General features: G+C 33.8%; 1 protein-coding gene across 3 annotated transcripts in view; it reads left to right on the top strand.

Annotated features, from left to right (window-relative positions):
* Positions 1–3,334: 3,334 nt before the first annotated feature.
* The window catches only part of LOC129002050 (uncharacterized), a 46,564-nt gene continuing 36,377 nt past the window's right edge, over positions 3,335–13,521 (top strand). The window contains exon 1 of one of the 3 annotated variants that reach the window (XM_054429562.1): positions 3,335–3,402. The gene's annotated coding sequence lies outside the window, so the exon portion shown is untranslated. Of the gene's footprint in view, positions 3,403–12,561; positions 12,849–12,882; positions 13,083–13,521 lie in introns of those variants that run through there. The other 2 variants (XM_054429561.1, XM_054429560.1) reach the window with 2 other exon arrangements.

Genomic DNA, 13,521 nt, shown 5'->3' on the forward strand with positions numbered 1-13,521 from the left:
AAAAGATAGATGAGATGAAGTATGATAAATACAAAATACAATACTACTGTGATTGAAAAATTGTTGACAGTGACAGTCTGACACTGACAGTCGACAGTCTAGAAGACAATCCACAATCATCTAATTATTTTTGACTTGCAATTGTATGAAAAAGAAAACAGGCTCTAATGACAGCCATGGAGCCACGCGTCTTGCTAGGAATGCTAGGAGTTTCCTAGCAAGTCGCATGGCTCCATGACTGTGACAGGTAGACAAATTGGGTTTCATCGTTTCATCATGGTTTCATTGTACAAATACAAAAGCAGTATAGTATATATATATATTGTAGCATAGATAAAATGGATAAAACCATAGATAAAAACCATACTCCCTTAGTCGATTTCTTATCCTTATCTTAGACAAAAATAATTAATTATTTTTGTCTATGTCCTTATGGAACAGCTGAAGCAAATGTTATCGTTAGTTCTGTCCGGTGTACTGTAGAGGCCTTTTTTTTACAATTTGTTTCTTGTTATTTCAGTAATTAGAAACCCTGTTTAGTCAAATAAACTATATAATCATAAACAATAACTCATCCTCTAGTTACATAACCAAACAGTAAAGCACAAATCATGGAATTAACTCTAAAATAATCAAACGAAATTTCGTCGGCACTAGCAACCAGTGTCACCGGACATGGACTAGACACGAAAAACGAGCTTCAAAATTTACTATGGGTTGGAAGTCTACTTGTTTTAGTTAGTCTATTGTTTTATAAGGAGACTTCCCATCCCATTGTAAATTCTGAAGCTCGTTTTTCGTGTCTAGTTCATGCGCCTAATTAGTAATTTCATAATTTGTGCTTTATTGATAGTTATAATTATATACCTTGAGGATGAGTTAATGCTTATGATTATAGTTTTAAGCGAATTTCCCATATAGGGAATAAGCTATTACCGTAGTACTCATGGTAAGACCTGGACCTAGGACTGATTTTCTTTTTCGTTTTAAGGTCTCCAGAGGCCAAAAACACCCTCCGTTCAAATTCATAAACAATACATTTATACATATGTGTGTGTCCGTTAGCGCGATAACTTGAGCAAAACGTTTCTCAAACTCAAATATATTTATTTTTGACAGTAGTTCGAACAAGTTCGCAAACCAGCATGATATTGGACTATGGGAACGGGGGTTTATGGGGGGTTTTGTGGGGTACAAATTTTTTTCCCCATTTTGACTCTAAAAACATAAAATTTCACAATTTCTTTCCAGACCATTTTGTAGAGCTTAAAAAAAAAAAATTTTATATTGAAGCGTTGTTGTATGCCTAACGGTTACGGAGATAATTTAAAACCCTTTAAATTTAAAATTCCCATGTTATTCTTATTGAGAATAAATAAATTGTTGTAGTTTGCTTGTTTATGGATATATTCCAATCAAATTTGGCATTTTTTTATTTCATAATTTTCATAATTTTGTATATTGAAGCGTTGTTGTATGCCTAACGGTTACGGAGATAATTTAAAAACCTTTAAATTTAAAATTCCCATGTTATTCTTGTTGAGAATAAATAAATTGTTGTAGTTTGCTTGTTTATGGATATATTCTAATCAAATTTGGCATTTTTTTATTTCATACTAAAAAAACATTTCAATAAAAAACACACCTCAGTACATTCCCTGTAGCAGCAAACCTAGGTACTCATTAAAATTAATGTTATTTAAATAGGAAATCTAAATAAAAGGCAAAGCCCTCACTGACTGACTCACTCACTCATCACCAATTCTCCCACTTCCCATTTACCTAGGAGGCTGAAATTCGGTACACCGATTCTTTGGGCATTAAATAGGAAAACTTAATTCTGATCGGGCTTTCGGGCTCTACCCCAGTGGCTCCGGAGTTTCCCATGTTAACCTTATGATTTTTCATATTTAAAAGGAATTTCTTAATAGCTGTTTCAATTAAACAAGTTGGTTCTGTTCTATTATGTTCAATAGCATTAAAGTTATAAGGATTACCAACAGGGTGCAGCACTTTAATTTTTTTAAATTTATGACTATACAGCCAATTTGCAACCAAAAGGTGAGTGAGCGTAGCGAACGAACTTCAACCTGGAAGCGAGTTAGCGTAGCGAACGAGCTAACCTGAAGGCAAGTGAGTGGAGCGAACGAGCTCCAACCTAAAGGTGAGTGAGCGTAGCGAACGAACTTCATCCGGGTACAGTTAGTTTAATATCATAGAACCAACTATGTAGTTGAAACAGCTGACAAAACTATTTAATTACTTTTAAATATGAATACTTATAAGGTTATCATGGGAAACTCCAGAGCCAATGGGGTGGAGCCCGAAAGGATTTTTAAGATAAGAATATGTCTATATGTTAATCGGGAATGTAAGCTATCACCATTCCAATTTTCAGAACAATCCGACCAGTAGTTAATGCGTGATTGAACTTCAAACAAACACACAAACTTTCACATATTTATAATATTAGTAAGATTTGCATTTGGGTTGGCGTAAATATTACAATGGAAAAAAGCGAGAGAGCTTGGATAATTTGATATACTAAAAAGAAAACTGAATTAACACCGTGCTGCATTTCTTAGTAATCATTGAAAGAGCCGATTTGCAAACTATGGAAACATAGGAAACTCATAGACTAATAGAACACCACCAAGGAGAAAATATATAAATAATGTTTTTTTCAGAATTTAAAATCGTTATTATGGACAACCAAATACGGCTATGAGTAAGGCTATTTGTAGAAAACACTAAAAAACAGCAAGATCAACTTTTGAAAAATGGTAAGATAAAGATTTACAAGAAATGTTGATTATATCGATCTGTTATATACATCTTGAGTATTTCCATAATCTTTGAGTCGAATCTTTTAAAGTCATCAGAAATCATGACTGTTATTCGTTTTAAAATAACGCCTGTATTACTTAGCAATTGCTCGAATTCGAGCTACAGGTACACTAGTGTATATATAAATTTGTAAACATGTTGTTAGCTGCTACCTGTGTAGGGTGGTTGCAAGCAAGGCCACCTTTACCTTTACCTTCTGTCGTGAACTTTTACCAGAGAAAAATGGATTGTTCATGTCAACTAACACACATATCACTAATTACACACACTAACACACATGTCACACTAATTAGTGTGGCCTTGCTGCAAGTGATAGCAGTAGTTATTGATACTAACTATGGATACATAACCACTCTAGAAGCACGCTTGACATGATCTCAACTTCCCGTCGGGAATCAGCTGTGATAGCGGTTAGCGATTTTGGTTACGCATCCTGCAGCTATAGTTATAAGATAGTGGTACAGTAATATAGAACTGTTGCGATGAACAAGACAGAAAATCCTGATTGGTTGATCCTATTGTGCCTCTTCAGCTATTGAAGAATGGATGACGGACGTGAGTAACACAGCTTATAGCCTTTGGTAGTATATAGTTAAGTATGAATGTTTAATTGATGTATGTTTATTGTAGATACACTTTTGATAATCCACTAAAATTAACTATGGATACTCCATTTCTTAGACAATATTTAACAGTTTTGAAAAAAGAAAGTTAATGAATTATGCACTTAAAATAAAATGCATTTTGTGCAGTATCAAAAACTATTTCCGTAAACAATCCTACTTTGACAGTTCTCACAGCTCTTTTTTGCTGCTTAATTAGCTATGTTGTCATAAATTAAAACAATTAGTGCTGCACCCTGTTGGTAAACCTTGTGTAACTTATGTGAACATCATAGAACGTAGAACAAACTGGTTGGTTTTTAAACAGTTGTAAATAATATTCCTTAACTATTTTAGCGAATCTCCCTATAGGGAAGTAGCTATTACCGTAGGCGGCACTGTAAAGACCTAAGCCCGCAACCGTTTTACTTTTTCATTTTGAGATCCCCAGAGGTCAAAAACACCAAATTGTTTTATATATATATACGTCCGTGAACGCGATAACTTGAGTAATTTTTGGTTGATTTTGATGAAATTTGGTTGAGTTTTCGAACTAGCATCATCGGACCATAGGGAAAGGGTTATACGGGGGGTTTATGGAGGGGGGGGGAATGGGATTTCAAATTTTCCCCCTCAAAACGCAAAATTTCCCAATTTCTCTCTAAACCTTTTGAAAGAGCTTTAAAAAAAAATTACTATATCAAAGTGTTTTTGTACGGTTATTGGTAATGGAGAAAAAATTAGTCTAAATTTAAAATGTCCATGTTATTCTTACGGAGAATATTGTAAAATGTTGTAGTTTTGTTTATGGATATATTTTGATCAAACTTGGCAAATTGATTTATTTTATACTAAAGCTATTAATATTATTTTACTAAAGAATATACTTTATTAGTTTTATTGTAGCAGCAAAACTAGGTACCGTACTCGTTAAATCTAATGATATTTAAATTGATTTAATTGAAAATCAATTCAGACATGGAAACCGGCTTAGTCGGCAGGTGCTGCGGCGGGGATATTTAAATAAGCTACCTATGTTGTTTAACAAACCCTTTAAACTTTTTGGCACGTAGCCCTTTTGACAGATCTACACCAAACTTTTATACTTCCTCTTTTATAGAATTGGGGTGATTAAAAGCAACTATGTGCCAGAGAAATAAATTTGTATTCTTTCTATTATAAATCGCTGGAGGAAGGCAACACCGACTATCTCCACTTTTGGTAGTTTTGATTTATCACTAAAACAAACTTTGGATCTGCATATGAAAATGTAATTATCTTTTTACCAATTCAAATGCTTATTTTAGTTTAACAATGGATAACATATTAAAGAATAAAAATAACCTCATTATAACTCAAAATATTATTGATTTTATGTATAGGGTGGCAATTTATTAAGTCTGGAACCTCTTTTTAATTTTTAAACACAATAGAAAAAATCAAAATATATAAAAGGCAAAGCCCTCAAAGACTGACTCACTGACTCACTCATCACTAATTCTCCCACTTCCCATTTACCTAGGAGGCTGAAATTCGGTACACCGATTCTTTGGGCATTAAATAGGAAAACTAAGTAGTTTTTATTCTGATCGGGCTTTCGGGCTCCGCCCCAGTAGATGGTAGCGTTTCGGATTGGTGTTCAGGAGGTCCCGGGTTCGAACCCCGCTGGCAGCACTAACTTTTTGTCAACAAATTTTTCATATCAGCAAGTTTGGTTGGTTAGGTTAGGTTATGACAGTTTAATTTTATAATACTAAATTTTAAAATTAATTTTATAATTATTAATTAAAAATTATAAGTAATCATTAATTAGATTTTTATCTTATATAGTTTTTGTATTATCAGCAAGTCTGGTTGGTTAGGTTATTTTATGACAGTTTAATTTTAAAATTTATTTTATAATTTTAAAACAATATTTTATAATTAAAAATTTAATTTTATAACTAAAAATTAAAAAAAAATTAATTTAAATTTTTTCAACTTAGCAGTTCTAGTCTACAAGAATGATGCCATTTCTACTACAAGATGTGTTAGCCTTAGTCCCTCCCGTGTGCCCCACCGGTGGGCTGGGTACACTGTTTTGTGTTTGTTGGTTGACGTTTGTTTTTGTTTGTGTTTGTAGTGTTTGTACTTTGTTCGTTGAGCTAGTGGAGTAGTGAGTGAGAACTTTTTTTTCTAAAGTAATGAAGTAAAGTAGGCTAGGCTTCCTTAAATAAATGCCAGTGACAGACAAATGCTATACAGAAGAGAGAGATAGAGATTAGGCTAGGCCAATAATAAAAAACTGAGTTTTCACTACTTATGTTATTTTTACTTTTTTTTACTTTATTTACCTAAATTAGACTTTTTTGAGCACTTTTTACATTTAACACTTTTGGGGGAAACGCCGTTTTCACCCTCAAAATCGCGTTTAAAGTTTGCCAAAAATTATCACAATAAGGCCATAGGTAATTAGGCCTATCTTATGTCGACCTCCAGTCAACGCTCTAAAAATTAATTTTTTTTTTATCTGTTCGTTTTTTAATGCTGATTCCAAAAATGATATTCATTTTTTGCGGAAACGTCCCGTTTTCCCGGAAAATGGGAAAAACGGGAAAAATAATTGTTTTCTCAAAACCCATGTTGTGGGTACTTAAATTGTGCGGAATTTCCTCCTGAACAAGAATACACTATTAAGTAAAATATCACCGGAAAAGCGACCGCGCTGGCTACTTATGTACTGCCGCGTGGCGATAGCATTGCGGGTGACTCTAAGCCATTGTAGAATGCGGGTTTTATTTTGGGTTAGGATTGGCTAGGTTAGGTTAGGTTAAGTTTGGTTAGGTTAGGTTAGGTTAAGTTAGTTTAGGTTATGTTAGTTTAGGTTAGGTTAAGTTTGATTAAGTTAGGTTAGGTTAAGTTTGGTTTGGTTAGGTTAGGTTAAGTTTGGTTTGGTTAGGTTAGGTTAAGTTTGGTTTGGTTAGGTTAGGTTAGGTTAAGTTTGTTTAGGTTAGGTAAGGTTAGGTTTGGTTAGGTTAGGTTTGGTTAGGTTAGGTTAGGTTTGGTTAGGTTAATTAGGTTAGGTTAAGTTTGGTTAGGTTAGTTTAGTTTATCAATAACATGAGTTTTGTAAGTAAATGGACCTAAAATTGTGGTATGCGGGCTTTATTTAAGGTTAGGTTAGTTTAGGTTAGGTTGAGATTGGCTAGGTTAGTTTACTTACAATACTCATGTTATTGATAAACTAACCTAATCTAAACTAACCTAATCTAAACTAACCTAACCAAACCTAACCTAACCAAACCTAACCTAACCAAACCTAACCTAACCAAATCTACTTAAACTAACTTAACCTAACCTAAACTATACTAACCTAACCAAACTTACCTAACCTAACCTAAACTAACCTAACCAAACTTAACCTAACCTAACCTAACTTAACCAAACCTAACTTAATCAAACTTAACCTAACCTAACTTAACCTAACCTAACCTAACCAAACTTAACCTAACCTAACCTAACCTAACCAAACTTAACCTAACCTAACTCGAAATAAAGCCCGCATTCTACAATGGCTTAGAGTCACCCGCAATGCTAGCGCCATGCGGCAGTACATAAGTAGCCAGCGCGGTTGCTTTTCCGGTGATATTTTACTTAATAGTGTATTCTTGTTCAGGAGGAAATTCCGCACAATTTGAGTACCCACAACATGGGTTTTGGGAAAAAAAATTATTTTTCCCGTTTTTCCCATTTTCCGGGAAAACGGGACGTTTCCGCAAAAAATGAAAATCATTTTTGGGGAGTCATACCTAGGTCCACCGCGGTCAATCTCCCCCGCGCTAGTTTCCGCAAGGTCTGCGGCCGGCGGAGCATGAGACCAACAATCCCTCCCACTTGCCTCTGAGTCGCACAGTTTGGTTTGGCCGACCTAACCAAATGGCGCGGCGGACAACTGGAGACTACTTCACTCGTAAATACGCCTGCAAAATGTAAGATACTTTACCAAAACACTGCTGTATTGCGGGCTGACTAATGAGACCGTTTTCTGTAAAGTAGTAATTGTACAAATTACCGTACACTTGCTTGGCTACGAAAAATAATTATTCAATTATCATATCTATTACACGATTATTAATGGTTTTGAAATCCATACACCACTTTACTCACTAATATTAATGGTACAGATTAAGCACATAACATTAGAATGATAATTTACTTTAAACACAAATGCAAATTGTTAACGACAACATTTAATTAAAGACAAATCAATCAAATAACAATAAGCCGTTTAATTATTAACACAAAAGGTTTCGTATGATTAGATTATGAATACTGATAAACCACCTATGGCCATCTATAATAATATTTGGGGTTTCTTTTCCGAGTCGGGTTAGCTCTTCTACTCGACCGATTTTCATAATTTTGGCCTCAAACTAAAGGTATGGACGCACTACAGATTTGCAATCAAGAATCGGCATTCATTTTTATTTACGTATATTTCGAGTTATGCACAAAATGTGTCCCTGTACATTTCTTATGGGAGTTAATTTTTTTTTCAAGTTCGTTTGGCTCTTCTGCCCATCCCATTTTCTTAATTTTGGTCTTAAAATAAAGTTATGCAAGCAAATATTTGTGATCAAACATAATCATTAATTTTTTTAATGTATTACCCAACGAAAAAATTTAAATTTTTTTTTACTTCAATTAAAGATGTATTTCAGCAGCTCTAACTAAATTACCCTATATGTTTTGGTCTAAAGACCTTTAGTGAAATACCAGCTTTCATTTGAGCTATTAATTATTAAGATTCCGATCTTAATAATCGTATCTAAAGCACTGTTTTAATCAGTTAACTTCAAGATACTGTATCGCTCAATCAGAAAACATAAATTTGATTATATCTTGGATGTGGAATTTAGTTTGTGATATTTTTACTCAATTCAAATTACGTTATTCTATTTGTTTTGACCTAAGAACCTTCAGTGAAATACCAGCTTCCATTTGATTTATTGATTATTAAGATCGGACGTACCTAAAGGACACAGCTTAATCACGAACAACACAAATTGTTCAAAAAATAGAGTTATTTATCATCGATTTATAGTCAAACTATCTTGCTTGCAACCTCAACAGTAACTGTCGACTTTGACGGGTTTCATCTAGTCAATCTTTAAAAAAATCAAACTTTCATAATTATTTGCAAATCTACACAAATTAGGCTTACCAATGACCTATTAATTAATAAAATCGGTTCAGTATAACTGTAGATTTAATTGTAGAAAGTTTAACAACAACATCTTTCATTCAGTATTTTCTCACCACTATAAATTGGGAGGTTGCTTAACGTTTTTGAAAATAGAGTAACTTTTAAATGGTGAGGAAATCGACCAAAGTGGACGGTGATATTCTTGATAGAGAATAAAATTTCCTACAAATTACTATCATGTATTTCCTGAAAATACTCAAAAAAGACAGTCAATAAAGAGAACCGATAACGTGCCCGGCATGTCATTCCATTGTGGACCGAATAATTATGGGTTGTCTATTGAGAATAACTGTTGGCCCTCAAACACCAAACACCTACTACAAAACACGGGGTGGCCACAGGGGGTGCAAAGCCTCGTGGGCTGTATAACACCACAGAAGCGGAGCGGCGCGGCGGTTCGATGACCAGAGGGTCCAGTTTTGCGAGCAAGAGAACAAAGAGTTTGCGTTCCTTGAAACCCAAACAAAGACTGTTGTGTTGGGGTGCTAGCTTTCTCTCGGCGGCAGGTAGCTACAGCCGCGACAAGGGTCGCTGCAGTTGTAGCTAAATAATATCATCGACGCATTGACGGTGGTGGATAGATATTGTTAAAAATTATAATAATTATCATAGTTCAATGTCCTAATTAAGAGCTTAATTTTTACGCAAAAACCTTATATCAGACAAATGTGCTTTATGGACAGATTTCACGTTTAAGTCCCTACCACGTGCAACACTTGGTTTTTTAGCAAATTTCCCTATAGGAAATCAATAGTTTCTTTGCAAACGTATTGACTGTTTACAATTAACATATGTTCTTCTTCTCACTTTTAGTTTCTGCCAACAGTGGTTGGAATTTCATAACAGTGTTTGTTTCCCATGTTAATCTTATGGAGAAATACGAAACTTTAAAGGACCTCTAGGCCTCACTCAGTAATTATTTCCCTAAGCAGAAAGTTTCCTGCACAACTTCACGTTACGCTCTTTCCCATGGCACCAAAAACATGCCAATCGGTTCAGTAGTTTCGGAGGAGTAATTGTCACAAAAAACCTGCTTGCGTATTAAATAAGTAATACACGTAATAGATACCGGTATACTGTTATAGTGTCCCTGTTGCTGTTTTCTTTTTAGTATATCAATTCATCCAGGCTCTCTCTCTCTTTTTTCTATTGTAATATTTGCGCCAACCCAAATTCAAATCTATAATATTTAATACGCAACATGAAACTTTGTCGGTTGAACTCCTCCGCCATTTCTTTACCGATTTTATCCATTGACGTCTCATTGGAAAGAGCGTGTCGCGTAGATTTGCAAACTGGCCTTACATTTTTGAAAACGACCCTTGGGCTCTGCCCCAGTGGTTTTCAAAGTTCCCATGTTATCCTTAAGAAGAACATAATTGTTTAGATTTTGATCAGCTGTATAATTTAATTGCTGTTATTTATCTTTCAACTCAACGAAACGCATTGGGTTCATTTACTGATTTTGGTTTAATAGAAATGAAATAAATGTACTACTTTAATTTACAATTTAAATAATCGAGAAAGCCTTGGCAATTTGATATATTTTACCTCCTATATAATGAAGAACACCTACAGTATGAATATTCCCACAAAAAATGAACAAGGATGTTAGTCGAAGTGTTACTATTTTGTAGGAAACACGGACTTAACTTTATGATTATTGGCAAAGGAAAACACTCTAAGGCTGAATTAAACTGTTACGGCAAGGACTTTAATATATGTTTTATTAAAAGTTAAGAGATTTTAAAATAATATGACTACTTTCAAAAACTTTAATAAAACTTTCATTGAAGGATTTGCATTATTCACATTTAAGGGAAACAAAAAAACCATCTGAACAATATTAGGTTTTTCAATTCTGCATTTTTTCTGGTAAATTTATCCATTGAGTATAATACGTGTACTCAATTATATAACATACGTTATAACAGTAACTAGCCAAATTATTGCCAATTGATGCAAATACAATTGTGATGGAGAGGTTATGCAGAAAATCAGGCAGTTCTTAAGTAATGTAAACAAAATGTTATCGTTGTAAAAAAATTACAGAAATTTGTAAACGTACTGGCAACAATGGGTAGTAGCATGCAGACTACATTATCATTGACGAAGATCAACATGGACAACCTAATGCGGCTATAAGTGGGAAATATTTGTAGAATACACTAAAAAACTAGATCAGCTTTTGAAAAATGATAAAATATATACAAGAAATGTTGATTATATGGAACTGTTAGGTACGTGATCTATGAGTTGAGTCTTTTAAACTCATCGGAAATTATGACTTTTATTAGGTTTTAAATAAGTTATTTGTTTTTAAACAACTACCGTACTTTACTTCTTCGCAATTGCTCGATTTCGAGCAACATGTACACTTGTAGTAAATGTTTCTTTCAACCAAGTGTTTGTAGCAAACTGTTAAACTGTCAAACTTCCATTACTATCCAAACTATCCATTATTTCGTAAATTGCCCTTTAGGGTCGTAATTCATTTCTAAAGCGAACTTTCCATATACCTAATGTTAAAAATACCTTAGCTGTACATACTTATTTGTTTGTTATTCTTTCAATTTATTTCCTTATTAAAATAAGTGTGATTTTTTGTATTAGGTTCTGTATTCTGTGTTAAAACATGTAGCACATGAAATGATTGATATCACCCCATTTTTCAGGATTCTCTACGGAGAAAATTCGTTTGAGTAGGTTGGTGTATGTCTCAAATCAAAGAAATAAAATGACTCGACTTCAATCACTTAACACAGGTTATCAGTAAGGCATATAAGGTTTTCTTAAGTTCTCGATTCTGGAAACACTTTGTTGCAGCATGTTACCTCGAATTGAAGCAGATCGTTTAGCATTCATTAGAAGTCATCAGTTAAAACTGAGAGCAGAAATACCGGTAATGTAAGTGAGCCTTGACGACGCAAATAGAAATATTTAAAATTAGTTTCTAAAAAGTTTTCAAACAACTCTAAGATGTAACTAAAACTATTCGAATTGAAGCTTAATGTTTTTCTTGGCGTTATGTTTCATACTATGCGGCTCATTGAGCCTCACGGGTTCTCTAGTACTATACAATAATTGAAAATATGATGTCATTTTTAAAAATTTTACAAAACTACAACATAGCAGCGCATAAATAAAATATTATTAAAAGCAACAAAGATTAACAATCCATTGATTAAATGAATGGAAAAGGCGTTCCTATCATCCCACAATACGGCGGAGTTTGCAAAAGGTATACTAGTTTTTGCAGGCGTTGTTTCGTATGGTACTCAGCCATACATATACAATAAGTGCCGGCTATGTATAACAAGCTTTATTTTTACATTGATTTCCTTGTAAAATCAAATAACTCAATTGTTAATATAAGTGTAGTAAGAATTATTACAATTAATACAATAATAGCATTCCCCAAAAATTTAAGTTGACTTTTTTTAAAATAAAACTTATTATGATATCTTCTGGCCAAAAGTTTAATTATCGTTCTGAATTTAAAATATTTATTTAACATTACAAAGTTTAAAGTAAATTATTCACCTACTATAGGAGGGTTTCGAAAAGGGTAATTAACTTCAATAAATACAAAAGGATTTTTTTATTCTAAGAAAATAAGCATAAACCAGATTTATTTATCTTAGTAGCAAAAATGCTATACAAATATATAGCACGGGTTACTTTTGTATTAGTCTTACTCTTATCCCATTTAAATACTATAATAATGATAGTATCAATAAACAAATGCATATTAGTAATGTAAAGGAGACTTTGTCCTGACCGCACCAGCCTAATAGATGCGTTGGCCACTGGCAACAAGGTCTACCGGCAGCAAACACGACTACATCCCCTTCACCCGTCACGGAACTGGTTCAGCTCGGACATTTCGCACCACCAATCGTAGGTCAGGTTGGTGGTCGTAGATCTTGTTGGCCGCGGACCTTGGCGCGTCCCCCATTTTTGGAATCAGCATTAAAAAACGAACAGATTTAAAAAAAAAAATAATTTTTAGAGCGTTGACTGGAGGTCGACATAATTACCTATGGCCTTATTGTGATAATTTTTGGCAAACTTTAAACGCGATTTTGAGGGTGAAAACGGCGTTTCCCCCAAAAGTGTTAAATGTAAAAAGTGCTCAAAAAAGTCTAATTTAGGTAAATAAAGTAAAAAAAAGTCAAAATAACATAAGTAGTGAAAACTCAGTTTTACCAAATTATTGTTTTACCGTAGACCTATCTGATTAGCAAGTCATTTTGCTGTAACTTATGAGGGTTGACTAACCTAAGTGTGTTTTTACATCAGAATCTGTCACCTTTAAGTTATGTGTCATCCTCATGGTCACCTAAAGACTAGGCCTACTAATTTATATCACATAAGAAATCTAGAAGGTAATTCAATATTTAATAGGCTAGGCCTATAGCCTAAGCGAATTCGTTAGCCTAGATCTTTGGGCGATATGACATGCTTACCTAAGTTAGGGTCAGTGTTTGAAAAGCTAAAAGAAAAAAAACTTAGCTTAGGCCTAGGCCTACTTTTTAAACGTAGCACACTAAGTTTAAGTTACAGCTACTTTTTAAATGCAGCACACTGTTACAGCTAGGCTAGACCTAAGTTCCTTTTACATTTTTTTTCAAACAAGGCTAGGTAGGTAACCTAACTTATTATCGATTAACCCACCTCGAAATTGATGGTCCCAATTTAAAAAAAATGGGTAGGCCTACCGGTACCTTATAAGTTAAGCTATGTTTGATATATCAAATCAAATCAAAGCTTTATTTCCCAATAGACAATACAATTGCATGTGGAATGGTCAATGAAAGGTATTAG

Source organism: Macrosteles quadrilineatus, unplaced genomic scaffold (genome assembly GCF_028750875.1).
Source record: "Macrosteles quadrilineatus isolate MER2022 unplaced genomic scaffold, UCM_ALF_1.0 Scaffold_9__3_contigs__length_116548681, whole genome shotgun sequence".
In the NCBI taxonomy this organism is placed as follows: Eukaryota; Metazoa; Arthropoda; class Insecta; order Hemiptera; family Cicadellidae; genus Macrosteles; species Macrosteles quadrilineatus.